This window comes from Triticum aestivum, chromosome 5A, assembly GCF_018294505.1.
Source record: "Triticum aestivum cultivar Chinese Spring chromosome 5A, IWGSC CS RefSeq v2.1, whole genome shotgun sequence".
NCBI lineage: Eukaryota > Viridiplantae > Streptophyta > Magnoliopsida > Poales > Poaceae > Triticum > Triticum aestivum.
The window spans coordinates 582,097,031-582,115,751 of NC_057806.1; the positions used below are offsets into that span (position 1 = coordinate 582,097,031).

The following is an 18,721-nucleotide window of genomic DNA, read 5'->3' on the forward strand; positions in this document are numbered from 1 at the left end:
ACGCACACACCCGATGCAAGATACATAGGCGCTGAGCGCAGCAACACCATCCCAAACACTACAAGAGAAGCTAGGTCCTCGACCATGAACATGTCACCGCGAAGAGATGAAGTCGCATACGACGAACCGTGAGCTTCAAGGCGGCGTCTTCAAGAAGAAAACGACACCAGAGCGCCGCCACCGCCCGACCTAAGGATCAGAGTTTCCCCTGGAGCAACACGACGGGCAATGAGTGCCGCGACGACGCCTTCAGAAAGGGAACGAGATTCGCCGCCGCTGGTCCTTCCGAAGAAAGAACAGGTCTTCACCCCGGCCAATACTCACCACTACCGAACGCCACACCCCGGTGACCATGCCGCCCACACGACCATGGTCACCGGGCAGCACCAAGCCCCGGGCTCCGCCCAAGAGCACCGCGACACCACCATCAGGGCCGCCGCCCCGGCATCCAAGACCTCGATGCCACCTCACCCGCCACCCACCGCTACCCCCACCAAAGAGACGAGAGGAAAGGCCCCGCCTTTAGCACTCCTAAGTTGCCCCTAGTGCCGAGACTCACGAGGCCGGCCAAAACTAGCCTCCGTCGGCCCATCCTGCCGTCGGGCGCGAGACGAGCTCGGTCCTACTGCCGGGCACGAGACGGGTCCGGTCCTGCTGCTGGGCGCGAGACGGGTCCGGTCCTGCTGCCAGGCGTGAGATGAGTCATGTCCTGCTACCGGGCGCGAGACGAGGTCGGTCCTGCTGCCGGGCGCGAGACGAGCGATGAATCGCAACTAGGGGAGGGCCGACCCTTTGATGAAGGTAGTGCCTAAACGACAAGGAGAGGAATCGAAGGTCAACAAGGGCGCTCACCAACCGGTCGACGCCGAGAAAATCCGGCCGCCGCCGTGAGACGACCCCGACCACCGCCGTGGGCTACCACCACGCTGTGGCAGCCCGCATCCATGCCAGGATCCCAAGGGACTGCTCCGAGCCCCCTGCCGACGGCCCTGTGCCAGATCCAAGGAGCAGGCCGGCAACCGCCGCCGTTCCCTCCCGAATCCGCGACCAGGACGAGCCCCGGCTGCTGCCCTGCGCCACCAGCCGGGTCCCCGGCGACAAATCCAGTCGGATCTGGCCGGAAACCGGCCCGCCCGCAACCACATGCACCGTCGCCGCCGCGTCAGATCCGCCGCCGCCACGGGTGCGCCCACCACCGCGAGGCCCTCCACGCCGCCACCCCGGACCAACAGCCCCCCCGCCGGACCAAGCTGCCACGCCGCCGCGCCCCTCGAAAGAGCAGCGCCTCTGTCCGAGCCAGGCATCCCGCGCCGCCGCAGCCCGAGCAGGGTGAGACGAGGCCCCGCCGCCGCCAACACCAAACGGGCTTCGTCAGCCGGTGCGAACAGGCAGCGGCGAGGGAGGAAGACGAGGGGAGGGGGCCCGGCCGATGACGCCCTAGGGTTTCCCCCCGGTCGCTCGCGGGGACGACGCGGGAGGCGGAGAGCCCTTGTAGACTATCCCAAAAGGATTGTCGACTATAGATCTTTCGGAGGACCTCCTTTTTGTGAAGTACTATGCTTTACGGTTCTTATCTCCGTATATAGTTTGGTTTATCTAGAAGCATCGCAACGCAAAGGTTTTCCTCAATGAAGATGAGCTTATCTCGGTGGTATTATGTCGCTTCGCAGATGACTTTGATGCGTTGGTCCAGGCGCTGCTCGAATGCCTCCGCATATAGTTTAGGTTTTCCGCGGCGAATTTCTCGTTGTGATGATGACTTTGATGCTTTGGTCCAGTCCAACTGCTGCTCCAACACCACTCGGGGAACTATGTTTGCCAATCTTGCCTCTCCTGTTCAAGTTGGCCTGTGCAGTTAGTATAGCTTTCTCGTTCCTTTTAAGAAACTCTGTTTTTGCGTTTTCAAGCATATATAAATGGTTCGTCCTGGATTTTCTCCAAAATAGTTCCCTCAAGAGGAAAAAAACATGCTATTGAATTTGGCACAATTCCCTGAAAAACAAAATTGGCACAAGAGATGAATCATCCGCAAAGTTGATGCTCTAGCTTAAAATTTACAGTTGAGGGAAGCGAGTAATGCGGTTATTCCAGCTAGTCAAAACTCAGGACCCAGTGATGAGATCCTTGTGCAGAGTATAGGCAGCACACTAGAGAAGAGAAGAACCTGATGGCACAGATAGCCCTGGTACAAGAACCACATGCTAGATGAGGAACACAAATTGTTACAGTACAATACTTCATAATATGCAATTACTATACAAAGCATGTTACTGTCAAGTACTGTCATTCACCCATTTAAAGACGTGTCCATGGTCGTCATTACAGCATAAGCCATAAGGTGTGTTCATACCAAAGATTCCAGCAACCAATGAGTAAAGTGACAACAGACAGACAGTCCCAGAACTAAGAAATGATCCAGCTTTAGGAAGCAAAGGGAAATTAAGTTCTATTCTACCAGAAAGATGAGCATGTAATGAGCCAGTGAATATGCAAACTACCAAGCGATGTGTTTATTACAATCACAAGGTTATCGAAAATGAACTTCTGCACAAGTACTGACATCTTGGCAAGTAAACAGTTGAACCCTTTTTACTTTTGGATGTACACTTAATTATCAATTTAATGAAATTTGCAACTATTTGATCTTTAATCCGAAAACAACAACTTCAGATGTATAAGACAGAACAAAACAGCTTCTGGTTACAAATCTGAAACAGCAACAAAATGACATCATAAGCTTGTATAATAATACTCGAGACTAAACTTCAAAACATTCCTCAGATCACTACCTTAGCAGCCACTACCATGTCCAAAATCATCAAGTACAAACTGCAGCCATAAAAAAATTGAAAACCTGACAAGACCAATGCTTTTTCACTGGATCCCAACCCAGCATTTCAACAAGTCATGGTCTATCTGAACCTGCTAAATAAGAAGTGCCCTATACTGAACAAGGGGTGCATGAACTCAGGAAGCAGCGCAATGCTCACAGCGGCACAATGTACAGGGCAACTAATTGAAAGGCTTACAAGTTCTGAACTAAATGTTCACTAATTAGCACATACGGTTTTGCTTCGCGCATAGCTTGTCGAACCACCATACATCACATCCTTGTGAGATCAAGACTACACATCAAAAGCACTAATGCGTATAAGATAGCCTGCAGGGTCTGTAGTCAGTTTCTGGACGGATGATTGCAAATGACGATATGCAGGACTGTAACCTCATGTTCATGCCCTAGATTTTCTTTTCCAAAGTATACTAGCAGCAACCTGGGACTTGAGGAGATCCTTAATAACACCAGAGCAGCTCTTGGTTAAAAACTCGAAACCTTCAGACTCCATGGCCGCACCCAGATTCGTCGGCGAGCTGAGGAACACCAAGCATGCTGCCTTAAGCTCATGGCACTGATGCTGCTCGGCCAATGCCAAGATAGTCACCACGGAGCTCGTATCGATACGATTGCACAGCTTATCTTCACAAATAAGCTTCAGCCTCTCCAGGTTGTACTTGTCTACCGCAACAAGCAGATGCTGAGCCAAGGCATATTCTTCTTCTTGCTTCATATCCGGCAATGCATCCGTGTACATGAAAGTAAGCAGAGCACTGAACACTGGTGCCTCCATGTCATGTACGCGTATGGCCTCAGTGGTGGTTCCCTCCCTCGTCTGGCCAAAGAACTCTGCTCTAAAGACAGGAGACCGTGCCGCAAGCACCAATCGGTGCGCCGAGAATGTCTCCCCACCAACTTGGAATTTGACATTGACGCCTGCCTTGCTCGACAGAAGAACCCCTAAGTGCCGGTGCAAATCAGAAGGTGGCACCAGGATAGATGGCGTCTCCTGCGTATGGAACTCGCTCATGATAGTGACATCGACCTTGACCGTGAAGGAATCATCCTTGAGATGCTCGGATTCCTCCAATTGAACCCTTTTCATAAATCCGCCAAACCCATGACCTTTATGCACAGAAAATTCCCTGGTGTCGGAAGTACCGGTATATGATGGCACCGGCTTCCCATGTTGGTCAAGTAAGCCGAACATGAATTTTTCCTTCACAGTCTCGACCTCGCCGGCGACTGTATCATTCAAGAAGAGACAAAGGCCTATGTAATCACTGTACTCAGATCTTAACCCGTTGGGATAGTAACGTACATTCCATGTGCAGCCTCCCACCCGGAACAGGCAAGATTCGATCCCCTCGCCATTGGGGATCTCCTTGGTGCCTGAGTAGCCGACGATCTTCAGCAAGTGGTAGCCTCTCACGACCCCGGATATGATGGAGGATGCGGATCCGGAGGGGAGGCCGTTGCCGACGACATGCGAGGAGGTCGGCATGGTGTCTAGTGGTCGGTTTGGGTGGCTCCGGAAGTGGAGGGGGGCGGCGGCGACGGCTATGGTTTTGGGTGATGTATCGGTGAAACCGAGGGAAGGACTAGATTGAGAAAGCACTGGACTCTTCGGCTGGTCTGTCCATGGCCCAATCGTAAGATGGAGATCCAACATTACTTATTGGGACACGTCTAGCAAGCACGCATTGTCCTGCTAGCGTTCCCGAGCGACCGGCCAAAATAGGAAAGCACCTGGTCCCCTTCGGCCAGAAAAGGAAAGTACCCATCCCACGCCGTCCATGCTACATAGTCACGCGCCCTTCACTAACCACGCGTCCCCCGGCGCGCGGGCATCTGGACTTGGGGATCACGTGCACCTCCCCCGAGTCATTCCTTCCTACAGCTGGCCCAGGACCCTCCCTCCCTCCACCCCAACTGCCCCATGACATCTTCTCTGTGTTTTGATTTTCGGTCGAATTCCGTCCATCTCGCCTGGGCCCGGTAAATGTCTGTACCGGCCAAATTTTTCGGCCCAGTTTGTACTCTTTTTGGCCCAATCCAACTTATGGAGCCTCTGCACGCTTTGCCCAATATAAAAGGATCGAACCAAACGCCCTAACCCTAGACAAATCACGATCTCCTGCTCGACATGTGTGTGCGGCGGCGGCGCTACGCCCCAGATGCGGCTCCTCCGCTCGTCACGGCCTGCCTCCCCGCTCGAGCCTGCTGCTCCTGCCCCGTTCGCGCCTTCCCGGCGACCCAGCCCCTGCTGCCGACCTGTGCGGGCTGCATGCTGCGCGCTGCGGCTGAATCCATCGGCAACTCCTCGTCAACTCTGAAGCACCTCTCCCTGTCCATGTTTCAATCTTTTTCTTTTGGAACTGATGATGATGTTGACCTGATGCATAGTTTTTAAACGTATTCCTCAGTGTTGTTCGGCTACCATATTTTTTCTCTGCTCGTTTTCAAAAATTTCGGACGAATTTCTGCCAATTTTTTGTTAAATTTCATTTAAAATTCAAATTTTGGTTTTGTAATTTCGTCCGAGATTTTACCGATATTTTTAAAATGACCGAATTTTGGCCATCTCGTTTAGGAGCGAAAAAAATGCAAACCGAAAGGCAAAACACAACATCTTCTTCCCCACGAAAGAAACTCCCATCGCCAGGCCTGCCATGGCTGCTGAAACGAGCTGAGATTCATGCCCATTCAAAAGAGAGAAAAAAGAGAAAAAGAGTAGGAAGGCGTACCAGGAAACACCGGGTCAATAGCTCCTTGCGACGTTTTTCATGCGAATTGGAAGGAGTGCGACGTTGTTGAAATGAATGGCTGTGATGTGACGTTTTAGAAGCAAACAATAGCTCCAATGCGACATGGCTCTGTTTAACCATGAAATGAAAAACACGAGGGGTTAGCGATTCGAGTTATGACACGCGGGACCTAGCAGTTACTTGCATGCGGGTGGGACCCACAACTTATCCACGCAAGCATGCCCGTGCTCATCAGCGTGCCCCGAGCAGAGCCAGCCACGAGCCCGAGCCAGCCCACCCCACCCCCCGCCCTCCATTGCTTGCCCTGCCCCTTTCCTTTCCCACCTTCTTCTTCCTCTGCTCCGGCAACGAAGCGTGCCGCCGGCGAGTGATGTCTAGCTCGACTTCAGCCTCCCGCCAATCATGGACACAGTATGGTCCACTACCGTTGACAAGATGCCCCAATTGCCCGCGCATGGAACCTCTGAAGCGTTTGACTTTTGTGAGGGAAGAAAATGGAAACTGTGGGCGCGAGTTTGTGAAATGCTTGAGCAAGCCACAGCCGGGGCAGGTTAGATCTGTGTTCTTGACCAATCTTATGGTCTAATTTCTCCCGTTTTCTTTCTTTTTTTCCTCGAATTAGGGCGGTGGATCTGGGTGGTGGATCTAGGATTCATGCGCCTCCGCCCCCCTGTTTTTCAGGTTCTGAAAAAATGTGGGCATTTTGAGTGGCTCGATGACTATGTTGAAAGGTTGAAATTGGAGGGATCAACCGGAACCCAAGAGCTCAATTTTGGGGGCGGCTTGTCGTGGAACAAGCCCCCAATTTGGCAGACAGAGCCGATCCGATGATGCACAGTGCAGAACTGAAGTGTGAATTGAAGAAAATTGGCAAGCAACTAAAGCATCTGATCGATTTGAAGCAGCAAGCAAATATGATGGCTAGAGCATTTTATGGTTGTCTCATTGCTATGGGTTTATTTTACTTGATGTTCATCAATCGCTAGAATTTGTTAGAGTTTCAGTTAGTGTGTCAACTAGTTTCAGGGGTGCCCAGTAGTTTGAGTTAGCCAGGGACCATTTGTTAGATGAATTTGAATTAATGTGAAGCAAAACTTGCTTGAATTATTGTAATGATATTCTCAGGGGCCCTATTCAGTGTTCATGCTCTGTTTCCTCTGTTTTTGTTCTTCCGTTAACAAAGTACACACCCAAATTCAGTTTCTAGTAAAAAAAACTGGGCTGCCAAATAGATGTTGGGCGGTGAGAAAATGGGCCCTGAGAAAATAACCATGCCCAAGACCAGCCCACCCGCATAAGGACATCAGCCCACCTCTAACTTCGGCAAATAAAATGGGGCCCAATGAAATGTTACTTGTCCTTTTATTTTGGCCTTTTTCTTGCACTAAATTTTGTGATGGATCACTTTTTGATGCACTAAAACTAAATGTTAATTGTTTTTATGCATGTCTACGGTTCCATGAACTAAATGAGTTGCATGCTTGCATGAAGTGCCCGAAGTAAATTAGTTTGCATTTCCTAGTTGCACCCATGTCCATAGTGGGTTTGCATGGGGCTCCTAGTTGCATGTCCATGGTTTGGGTGTGGTGATTGGGGTGTAGAAACCCGGGCATGTAGCAACCCATAGCAATACACGAATAATAAGCAAAAACAAACCATAGCAATCCACAAATAATAGCACGAAACACACAATATATATAGTAGCATAACGATTGCAACCCATAGTTCCACGATAGCCTTACAACTCCATGATAGCCTTACAACTTAAAGTACTAATAAAACTTAATAATAGTACCACAACGATTAGAACTTAAAAAAACTAATACGATAGATCTAGATAGATAGGGGGGCACCAAACGCGGGTTCTTCGGGTTCTTCTTCTCCTCCTCCTCCGGGGCCACCTCGCTCCTCCGGGCGCCGCCCTTCACTCCTCCACGTTGTTGATGGGGTACGGGAGCGTGTGCATAACGCCGTTGTTGGGGAAGATGGCGTTGAAGTCGGTGAAGATATTGTAGGTTGTGAAAGCTATGAACTCACAACCAACCCAATACGCCCGCCCGAGGAGATGGAAAGCATCGAAAGGGTTAGTGAACGTGGCGAGGAGCCCAACCACAACGCCGTTGTGGTTAACCTCCTCAAGATGGTACATCCGAGGAGAGTCGCGGGGGAGGTGGCGGAAGCCGGCCGCAAGGAAGAACTCCGTTAACTCCCTTGCGCCCCTCCACCTCGAGATCGCCCAAACCCTAAGCGTTCTCTCTACATACACTCCGACCGGGTACAGCCTTTCCGGCACGGTTGGGGGGAAGCGGTAGGTGGGGGCATTATACTGCATGGTGGCGGGGTGGCTCAAGGGCTCGATCTGGTTTGATGGAGAAGAAGGAAGAAGGAGGGCAGAGGAGGCAGAGGATGGGGTGTGGATGAGGGGGTGAGGGAGAGGAAGACGATAGTGCCTGGCTTAAATAGCCCAAGTGCGACGTGGTTTCACCCCGTAGAATTAATGGGCGGGCGGCGTTTGGTGGCGCCCCATGAAAGTGTGTACACGAGCGTGGGAAACGGGCTGCGATCCTTCTGTGCCACCGGTCGCGGGTCAAGGGGGACGGGCTCACGCACGCATCCGTGCCGTCGTGGGTCAAGGGGACACGCCTGCCCCGGGTTCTCTGCGTGCGCCGCGCGTGCATTCATGTTGTATCCCATTAATTTGCGCATCTTGCTAGGGCCTGGCTAGAGGGCAATGTTCGGTCGATGGGAGACGTGACAATAATGGACGCCTTCATTTGCCCATCTTGTAAAGGGCAGCACGCCGTTTGAACTGCATCAATACCCACATCGATACCCCATGCCAGTATTGCGTCCTCAAAGAGGAGCACGCCATGTACAGCACGCCATGCAGTGTTGGCTTTTTGGTTGTCTTCATTGGGCTGCTGCATTGTGGCCGGGTGCATGCTTTGATGCGACGATGCATCGGTTATAATGGTAGGCATGCGACAGCTTACTGCGTCGATGGGGGTGGCGGAGCAGGGCTACATCGAGAGCATGCATGCAACGCACGGGCGCAGTTCTCCGGGTGGGCATGCATGCTGCGGGTAGGCACGGGCACGCATGCAACGATGGAAAGGGCACTGCGTAGGCTTGGTCCATGCACCGCGTCAACTCTTGTCGTTGGATTCAAATGAACGGTCCTGATGCCCCAACAAGAGAGGCTGATCCAAACCCCATCGATTCAACCAATCAGCGCGTCTCATGCGGATTGATGCACACTGATTCAACCAATCAGCGCGTCTCATGCGGATCGATGCACACTGTAGCTAACCCTAGCGCCTGATCTCAACCGTCCACGCACAACAATCGACGACCCGGTAGTGTGCGGGGTTTTGGGAGGGGTTTTGACTGATTAGGGTTGAGCATAACTAATTCAAAAAAATCAATAAATATAAAACTTGCGCATATAGTCTTATTATGTCTTATAGTAACGAGAAAAAAATATAAATATGGTTTACATACATTTTTACAAAAAATCCTTCACAAAATTGTCATTCCTCGAACAATGTAGTATGGAGTTCAAGGGAGAGAGTAGTGGGCACCCGAGAGTAGGTGGGGTTTTGAAAATGAAAAGTGTGAAAACCTCACCAAAACTTCATTTTGGATTGACTAAGAAAGATCTTAACTTACTTTTCTTATTTTCATGTTTTAAACTTGTTTTATATATAATTTTCTATTAAATCTTGTTTTTTCAAAAAATAATAATAGAAAAGTAATTCAATAAATAGTGAGACTTTAGATTTACAGTATATAGGTAGAATAGATGTGTAGAAAAATTATTTGGCTGGTTTAGACAAGGTGCCAAAAAAACTTACTTAAATATGAGGCCGTTTACCCTACCTTTGGAGGTCATTTGAGACACACTTTTCATGACTATGAGTTCAACTTACCAAAAGGGCTCGGAATGATCAGCAAGCAAACATATTTCAGTTGAGGTACTTTAGATAGCATTAAAACATCAATACCCATCCCTAATTCAAATTTGAGCCCAAATTTGAATTTAAATTTGAATTTTATTTGGCTGGTTTAGACAAGGTACCAACAAACAAGTTCGAATAGAAATACGGGGATACATAGTGACTACCAGTACGTACCAAGTTACAAAATTATTACATGCCCCAAATTTTCAAACTGTTCTCTGTTCTACCTCTTCCTACCACGTCGCGTGCCCTTCTTCGCCTTACCACTTCTTGTTTTTTGTTCTACTACACACACAAGTTCACTGATCATCTTGGTTTTCTTCACTGGTCTTTTCAACACCTCGCCAACACCCTCGTGATCAGTGTCTTCAGTCTCAATGTTGACAGCAGTTTCAGTTTCTTCGATGTGTACCTCAGCATGGGTTTCTTCAGTCTGAACCTCGACACGCTCAGGTTCAGTTTCAACCTCGAGAGCAATTTCTTCAGTCTGAATGTTGACTGCAGCAGGATTTTCTTCAGTCTGCTCAGGCTCAGGCACACTTCTCTTCTTTCTACCGCCATTGACTCTTGCTTTTTTTTGTTGGCCAACACTGTTCAACAACAAGGGGCTGACTTGCTTGCTTCCTCCTGGCCATTGGAAAATGTTATAGATATAGTAATTGGAAAAAAGCACCAAATCAAAACATAGACAAATAAACAAGAACATACTTTGGCTTATCTAGAGTGTAACGGCATTTGACAGATCCCACTCTGTGCCCAAGTTCCTGGCACAACTTGCATATGTTTTTGTTACCTTTTTGGGCCCTTTTTGGCTTTCCATCTTTCTTTCCCTTCTTACTACTCCCACCTTTCTCAAACCATGCCTTGAATCTACTCTGTTTAGGCCTGCCAGCCTTTCTTTTCGTCAAGGGAGGACACATGGAAAATTCAATGTCCACTTCAGGCCACTGAGACTGATCTGTAAGTGCTGGAATTGGAGTAGCATATGCAGCTTTGAATCTTGCTACCGAATAATATTCATGCAAATATGGGTGCATGTTTATCTTCGGTTGGGATGCTAAGAAGAGAATGGCATGCTCACATGGTTTACCAGTGTGTTGCCACTCGAGGCAAGTGCAATCATGCAATTCAGTGTTAACAACATGTCTCCTTCCAGTTTTGTTATCTCTAACTTCAGCACCCCAAGGTGAAGATTTTTCAACAAACAAATGTGAAAGACATCTGCTCCTATTGACCACCTGTTGTACCACTGCTGGAAGCTTATCACCTTGCAGACAATCACCTATCCTTCTTCTCAATTCCCACAACCGCATGAGCATGATCCTGATTTGGTCAACCATGTCATGCACAGGCAAATCTTTTAACTCCTTCACCTTGTTGTTGAAACTCTCTGCCAAATTATTGTTGATGTGGTCACACTTGATGGCAGTGTTGAATGCTGACCTGTACCATAACAAAGAATGGTAGGTGTTCAGCCATGGACCAAACTCATCACATGCTGCCATTATCTTATCAAGATGATATTTGTGTGTCTGTCTAGTGTAAGATCTTGCTGCTGGCCACATGCGCCCAAATTCTTCTCCTCTAAATTTTTTGATCAAATTCATCCACAAATGACCGAAGCACTCCCTCTGCTCAGCATGTGGGAAAACATTTTTCACTGAATTTTCAAGCCCCTTACATGCATCTGTGTGTATAGCCAAAGGTGACACTGGCCCTAGGCATCTTTTCAACTGGATCATGAACCATGTCCATGAAGCCTCTGTTTCTGACTGAAACAAGCCAACAGCAATAGGAAACATCCAGTTATGTCCATCTAGAGCATTGCATGCTGCCAACTGACCATTCCACTTGCCTGTCAAAAATGATGAGTCTATGCTCAAATATGGACGGCACCCTGCTTTGAACCCATCGATGCAAGGCTTCAAAGCCATAAAAAACTTGGAGAACTTGACTTCACCTTCGGCTGATACCTCTGTATCTATCTCCACAACACTGCCAGGTGACCTCTTTTCCACCTCTGCTTTGAAGTTGTAAAGCATCCTAAATGTATTTGCCCAATCACCATATAAATTTTTCATTGCCCTTTGTTTTGCCTTCCACACTGTGGTATATTTCAGTTTAATGGGGTACATCTTTTCCAAGTCTACTTTGAGTTTCTTGGCAGTAGTGTTTGGTGTTTTGGCTAAAATTGGGGTGATCTTTTCTGCAACCCAAAGTTGTGATGTCATGGTTGATACTCTCTGTGAACTTGTAATACAAGTATGTTGATTGGGGATTTGGTTAACCCTGACAGTACTTCCATCAGGTTGCAGTCTAGCAGATATGTACCACTTGCAAGGCTTCACACTACCATCAAATCCTCTGCACCTCGCATAAAACTTCTTTCTATCAGTCCAAACAGTCTTGGCATCAAACTCATGTTTCACTGCATAAGTCTTGAAACACATCCTAAACTCCTTCATGCTTGGGAACAACTTGCCTACTTCAATGACAGGGTTTTGTCATACACATGCACCAGCTCATCATCATGTGCATCATCTACCTCATCTGCAGCTTGTTCCATCAACTGTCCATCTACTTCTTCGTCAGCATTAGCAGGCAAACTAGATTCACCCCTCTCCTGCTTATCTCTGTCATCGACTGGAATGCCAAAAAGTTTAGCCATCTCAATGTCAGGCATTAGTGCAATGACCAAATCAGTAGGCTCATCTAATTCAACTACATTCCAATCAACAGTTGCTGCAGTTTCAGTTTCAGTTCCAGTCACCTATCCCTCTTCGGGTATTACTGTAAGTTCAGTACACATGGGAATCAATGGCCTCTGTATAGCCCAATCATCATCTACCATCTGCGCAGCCAATTATGATGGCACATATCCAACCTTCGAAAAAATGTTCAGATCAACGAGCTCAGCAAAAAAATTAGCCCGTTTGCTTGTCCAGCCATTTTGCCGATCGATTTCTTCAACAATTTGTTCACCATCTTCTATTCTCACATACTCTCCTTTCCAATCATCAAACCGCAACAGTGATACTTCTTGCTCTGGACCCCAAACAATATTCTCGCCAATTTTTTCCACCCATTTCTTCACTGTCGTCTCTCCCATGTTCTGTAGCACTTGTGGATCAATCTCTGTAAACTCAACCACCCATTTAACAATAGTGTCTCTCTCAATGTTCTGTATGCTACCATCAACTAATTTTGCCTTTGATAGAAAGAAATTGACTGTCAATTCGAAGGTCCGAGCGGCAGCATCCCCTCTGTCAGTGGCAGACAGTGTGAGCCCGTGAGAAAAAGCAGACGAGGCCACCCCCTAATTGCATGCAAAATTGGATCGGAGAGAGGCGCATTACCTATTCGAAGTTGAATCTGGCGGCTCCATCTCAGTATGCCCATGGGCTCCCCTCACAACCTATCGATTCTGCAAGCGAAAACAGAGGAAACGAGCTGAGATCTACGAGCCGGAGAGAGGAACGGGAGGGCGACTAGGATTTGAATTCACTCACCATTTTCTAAGGACGAAGGCTCCGCCGCCGTTGACAACGAGGGCTCCGCCGCCGCCACCGAGAATGCAAGATCCGCCACCACCGGAGAATAAGGGGGGCAGAGTGGCGGGCCCGGCACGGTCGGGCGGCAGGGAACGGTCAGCTGTTTTGAGGAACAATTAAGTTGAACCCACATGTCCTAACATAAACGGGCGGGCTTGGTTGACGACCAATTTAACCACATTTAACAGCCATGTCGTGTGTGGGCTATTTGCCTGCTCAAAATTGTCGCACCACAGCCATTTGTTCGAACAACGTCGCACTCTTGCCAATTCACCTCAAAAACGTCGCACAGGAGCTACTGACCCAGAAACACCAGCAAGAGGGAAAGGTGGGAATTCATTGAATTTCTTCCTCTTTTACTTCCCCTTCACCTCCCCTCCAGACGTTGTTTAACCATGGCTTTGCCATCTAAGAAACACAGGATTTGTGAGAGAAAAATTCTTCCCCTTTCACTTCCCCTTCACCTCCCCTCCTGTGATATAAAGAAATACTGTAGACAAGAAACAGAGGATTTTGTTGGAGGGGGGGGGGGATCTAATATCTGTGATTTTTTTTTTGTCTTCGTGCAACTCATCCAGAAGCACCAACCAACTTTTGCCACACTGTGTGCAACAGGAAAAATCATGCGCATAGAGTAGAAACAACCATCCAACAACCATATATGAGATCTTTTTGTTCACACACTACAGTGAGATATGACCAAAAAATCTTTCCTACTTATAAGGGTTTGAGTTGGTGGTGAGTTCACTCACCCTCTTTCCCACTCTTACAAGTAGGACACGCAGTAGCCGAAATAAAAATAAATCACACCAACGACCTCCTTTCCACATGGAGATTTTAAAATAAAAAGTTGTATCTCTTCCACACCATTCCATCTGCCGCTATTCTTACCCAATCCTCTAGTTCATGATGGGCGATAGTATACAAAGCATGTCATTGCTAAGTGTTGTCATTCACCCATTTAAAAACGTGTCATTACAGTGTACGGTATGTTCATATCAAAAATTCCATCGATGAGTAAAGTGACAGGCAGATAGTCCCAGAACTAAGAATAGCTCCGGCTGCATGCAAAGGGAAATAAAGTTTTATTCTACCAGAATGTTTAAATGTAATGAGCCAACTAACATGAATAGCTCTGACGCGTTCATCCAAATCTGACAAACTTGTGGAAATTCTATACTAGGCATGGCTACCCATTAAGAATGTATTCATTACAATCACAAGGTAATCTAAAATGAATTTCTGCGCAAGTGCTGGTTGCAAATCTGCAACATAGGGAAATGGGATCCTAATCTTGTATGAAAATACTTGAGGCCAAACTCCACACAACCTTCATAAGATCACTACCTTAGCAGCCACTACTATGTTAGAAATCATGACTAAAATTTGTAGCCGTGCAAAAAATTGCAAGCCCGACAAGGCCAATGATTTTTCACTGGATCCAACCCAGCATTTCAACAAGACATGGTATGTCTGAACCTGGTAAATAAGTAGTGCTCTGTACTGAACAAGGGATGCATGAACTCAGGAACCAGCGCAACGCTCACAGCGATTGTTACAGAGCAATCAGACAGAACTGGGTGAAATTTAAAGGACAACTAGTTGAAAGGCTTACAAGTTCAGAACTAACTGTTCACTAATTAGCACATATGGTTATTTTTTCCGCATAGATAGTCAAACCATTAATAATTCTCCATAAAGGATGCAATGACCAAAAATAGGACCAACGTACATCACATCATTGTGAGAACAGGACTATACAGAAAACTACTAGTACTACTGTACTAGCATTAGATAGCATGCAGGGTCTTTATTCAGTTTCTGGATGGATGATTGCAAATGATGATATGCAGGACTGTAACCTCATGTTCATGCTCCAGATTTTCTTTTCCCAAGTATACTAGGAGCAACCTGGGACTTGAGGAGATCCTTAATAACACCAGGGCATCTCTTGGTTAAAAGCTCGAAACCTTCAGACTCAATGGCTGCATCCAGATTGTTCGGCGAGCTGAGGAACACCAAGCATGTCGCCTTAAGCTCATGGCAGTGGTGCTGCTCCGCCAAGGCCAAGATAGTCGCCACGGAGCTCGTATCGATACAATTGCACAACTTCTCTTCACAAATCAGCTTCAGCCTCTCCAAATCATGCTTGTCTGCTGCAACAAGCAAATGCTGAGCCATGGCAGATTCCTCCTGTTTATCCATAGCAGGCAGTGCATCCGTGTACATGAAAGTAAGCAAAGCGTTGAACACTTCTGGCTTAATGTCATGTATGCGTATGGCCCCAGTAGTGGTTCCCTCTTTCATCAGCCCAAAGAGCTCTGCTCTGAAGACCGGAGACCGTGCCGCGAGCACCGACCGGTGAGCAGAAAATGTCTTCCTGCCGACTCGGAATTTGACATCGACACCCACCTTGCTTGACAGGAGAAGCCCTAAGTGCCGGTGCAAGTCTGACGGTGGCACCAGGATGGATGGTGTCTCCTGCGCATAACTCACTCATGATAGTGACATTGACCTTGACAGTGAATGAATCGTACTGGAGATGCTCTGATTTCTCCAATTCCTCCCTTTTCATAAACCTCCCGAATCCCCAAGTTTTATTCACGGAAAAGTCTTTGATCGCGGTAGTCAAGGTATACACCGGCACCGGCTTCCCATCTTTGTCGGTGTACTCGGACTCGTCACCGTTGGGATAGTAACGAACACGCCATGTGCGGCCTCCCACCTGGAACGAGCAAGAGTCGATCCACTTGCCATTGGGGACCTCCTTGGTGCGCGAGTAGCCGACGATCTTTAGCAAGTGGTAGCCGCTCACGGCCCCGGCAATGATGGAGGATGCGGATCCGGAAGGGAGGCCGTCGCCGCCGAGATGCGAGGAGATCGCCATCGTGTGCGACTTGTCGGCGGCGGCAGCGGCGGGTGGTGGGGCTAGGAAAGTGGACGGCGGCTAGGGTTTTGGGCGGTGGATGGTCAAGCCAGGAAAAGACTGAACGCAGAATTTTTTCACTGGACGGAGAAGGCAACTTGACTCTTCAGCTGGTCTATCCGTGCTCCGTGGCCTATCTCTTCGCGTTCTCGTTCACGGAATACATTGATTTCCATTTCCACCTGAGTAAAATTCACTGATGGTCACTGTACTTATCTTGCTGGTTCACTTAGATTCCTATACTCAAGAACTTAGTCAATACGGTCATTATATACTCATCTTGATGATTATACGGTCACCGCCTAAACGTACAGCTTCGTATTTTCTCTACGTTGACCGGTCAGCTCTCCACCCCCACGCAGGACCCACCTGTCAGTGAATAGAAGAAAGAAAGAAAGAAAGAGAAGGATAAAATATAGCTGAAGTGGGTAATCGAACCGGAGACTTGCAGGTGAGGGATAACACGCACCAACCACCTGTGCGCGCAAAGAATTCTGTCATTAACAAGAGCCTCACTCATTTGTATTCGTTTTTGCGCAAAAGCCTCACTAATTTTATATAGTGTAAAGAACACACGCGTGCAACAAGATTTGGCACACACACGCGCGCAACGCATGGCACACACACGGGTATGTTCTTTTTTAAACGCTAGTGTACGCTCACTATAAAGTACTGTACATGATTTTTTTTTTTGTACAGCTCATAAAAAATATACTATTTCATAATGAAATTTTAACCACATCTACAAATATATGTGTATTTATTTTCAGCCTTTTTTACCTTAAATTTTTATTTTTGAATCTTTTAAAATGTGGAGCCTGAGTGCCAAAAAGCCTCACTCATTTGTTGGCAATTTAGCATACTATAAACATAATCATCTTAATAATAATAATACAAGAGCGATAGATGATGAGGAAAAAATACTAAATATATGAGGACAGAGAGTATGAACCCATCTTCGAAGAATTTGCAAAGTGATTTGCTGCAAGGAGAACAAAGAACCATAGAAGAAAAATGTTGTACTAGTCCCGGAAGTGTGGACTTGTGTCATTGTATGGGATGGGTACCCGTTGGTTTGGGAGTTGGAACATTGCACGGGAGGTTAAACCGAATTATTCTCTTGATTAATACTCCCTCCGTTCCAAATTATTGGTCGCAGAAATGGATGAATTTAGAACTAAAATACATCTAGATACCTCCATATCCGCGACAAGTAATTCAGAATGGAGAGAGTACTATTCATTGCTATTTATTTAAGATAACAAAATGTGCGTTGCCTACCCCTAAAAAAATTTGCGCTCAGTAGAAAACACAAAAGCGTGTTGTGCTCAGGTGGCGTGGAAGTTGGAACGTTGCACGGGAGATTAAACATTTCCGAATTACTCTCTTGATTAATACTGTTCATTGCAATTTATTTAAGAAAACAAAATGTGCGCTCCGTACCCCTAAAAGAAAGTGCGCTGCGTGCGTGTGTTTGTATGGTGGAATCTCCCGTGCAACAGTAGAAAACAGCAAGTCTGTTGTGCTTAGGTGGTTAGCGCGAGTGAATCTGGCGGTCAAGCCTCTTGTTCAAATCCTCACTCGCCCAAGAATTTATCTTTCTCTTTATTATTTTCTTCTAATCACTGACAGCTGGGACCCGCATGGGGGTGGGGAGCTGACCGGTCAACATAGTGAAAAATACGAAGCTGTAGGTTTTAGTGGTGACCGTATAATCATCAAGTTGAGTATATAGTGACCGTATTGACTAAGTTCTTAAGTACAGGGACTAAAATGAATCAGCGAGACAAGTACGATGACCATCAGTGAATTTTACTCTTTCCACCTGAGTCAGATCGTCCTACACCGAAATGGAAAATATTCAACAATGCTCTTTCACAATTTCCTCGCTGTATTGATTTGTTTTTTCTTTCAAAAAAAGTAAGAGATTTGGCACGCTTTTTTGCAGAGATTTTTTCCCCGAAAAGGCATATGGCCATATGCCAAGCTTCACATTAAGCTTACAAAAAACACCTATATAGAAAGTAAAAATTACACTCAAATTCTTGGGATGCCAAAGTCTTCTTCCTCCATCCACCACCAACACATCGTGAGCATCTTTGCCTTCGCGGAGCAAACTTTTTTAAAACCAGGAGCTTATGAAAGTAGCGGTCGGAAAGTCGTCAATGCAAACCAGGAGACACAGTTGGCCATGTTCTACAAAGCAAATCACCCCTTCGGAGAAAAGAACGCCGATAAGGACCTACAAAAACTCCGATGACCATGATAGTCGGTCGAACGGGATCTACCGAAAACATAAATCAGCAGGGTCCCGAAAGACCCGTCGGAGACACAAGGCCGCACGACCAACGCTGGTGATAAGCACACCGACGAACGGGGATAGGGCGAGGAAGACATATTATTCCTAAATTGGGAAAGTGTCGCCGCCACAACGTCTCAAACCAAACACGAAGACTCGCTAACGAAAACTAAGTCAAATTTCCCACACCATTGCACGCCAAGTCCACACCTAAGATCAAGTTCGTCGTCGTCCAATGCCATGCGTCGAGGCCATCTTCTCCGATGGCCTAGCCAGGACAGGCCGCCATAGAAGCACACTTGCTGGATTCGTCTGGCCGCTAACGCGGACCCTTTAAGATAGTCAGCATCTCAGACTTTCTTTAGTTCCTTATGGCATCTTCAAC

General features: G+C 47.3%; 2 pseudogenes; both read right to left on the bottom strand.

Moving 5' to 3' along the window:
• Positions 1–3,199: 3,199 nt before the first annotated feature.
• Positions 3,200–4,337, bottom strand: LOC123107808 (BTB/POZ and MATH domain-containing protein 1-like; annotated as a pseudogene).
• Positions 4,338–14,780: 10,443 nt separating this feature from the next.
• Positions 14,781–16,090, bottom strand: LOC123107809 (BTB/POZ and MATH domain-containing protein 1-like; annotated as a pseudogene).
• Between the last annotated feature and the right edge of the window lie 2,631 nt (positions 16,091–18,721).